This window comes from Apium graveolens, chromosome 7 (assembly GCF_009905375.1).
Source record: "Apium graveolens cultivar Ventura chromosome 7, ASM990537v1, whole genome shotgun sequence".
Lineage (NCBI taxonomy): Eukaryota > Viridiplantae > Streptophyta > Magnoliopsida > Apiales > Apiaceae > Apium > Apium graveolens.
The window spans coordinates 9,410,943-9,411,962 of NC_133653.1; positions in this window are offsets into that span (position 1 = coordinate 9,410,943).

Consider the following 1,020-nt stretch of genomic DNA (forward strand, 5'->3'; position numbering starts at 1 on the left):
TTTCTTCTGTTTCCCTTCTGCCATTCCTCTCTTTCCTCCATATTTTCACCAAATATGCTCCCAAGAACCTCATCTAAGTTAGCAATCTTTTCTTCACCCCTGACTTCAATTCCTTTCATTTCTTCAACTTGGCTTGACTTTAGCTGTTTTTCAAGCTTTGCTTGTGCTCTTTTGTCAGCCTTTAATTGCTTGGCTTCTTCTTTCTTAGCTATTGAGAATTTGGGATGTCCTTGCATCACACATATGCTCTTTCCCTCTCTAATGATAATAGCTCTATTTCTCCTTACAGCCTCATCCATGGACTTTTTGAGATAGGCAATACTCCTGCCTAAGATCTTGTTCTCATCATCTTTTGAAGGAGGAAAGTCCACTTCTTTTAAAGGATTCTTTGTTGAGTCCTTATTGGATCTTTCATTGGGCTTGAGGATTATAGCTTGTAGCTCTTTGGAAGAAGCTTCTCCATCCTTAAGACTCCCTACTGGCATGAGCTCCATGTTGATTGGTTCAATCTTTGTGCTAAATTTCACAGATGTTGATTTGTTTTGTGTAGAACCAAACACCAATTGCAACCTTTCATCAATTCTCCTCCATTGTTCTTTCATTTGTATTTCAGCTGCTGCTAGCTGAATCAAATCAATTCCATCAGATTTTCCCTTGATTTGAATGATTGGAGAGGTAGTGATGGCAGGAACTAGCACTTTAGATATCTGAATCTTTGTAGAGGGCTCTCCTTCCCCTTCCCTGTTATTCTCCCCCTTTTTGTTATCATCAAGGAGAGGGGTCAAGCCTTGTGCTTTTGCCAGCTGCATTAGGAGATTGGTTTGAGATTGTTGGTTGAGAAGAAGGGTGGCCACAGAATCTTCAATTCCTTGAACTCTGTCTTCCAACTTGGCCAGCCTTTGTTCAGTAACTGATTCCTTTTTCAATCTCGAAACCAAGTCCTGCAAAGTACCATAGGGCATGACTGAATCCAATTTTTCTGAAGTGAAGGATTTCAAGTCAGCAATATCTTTCCTGAGA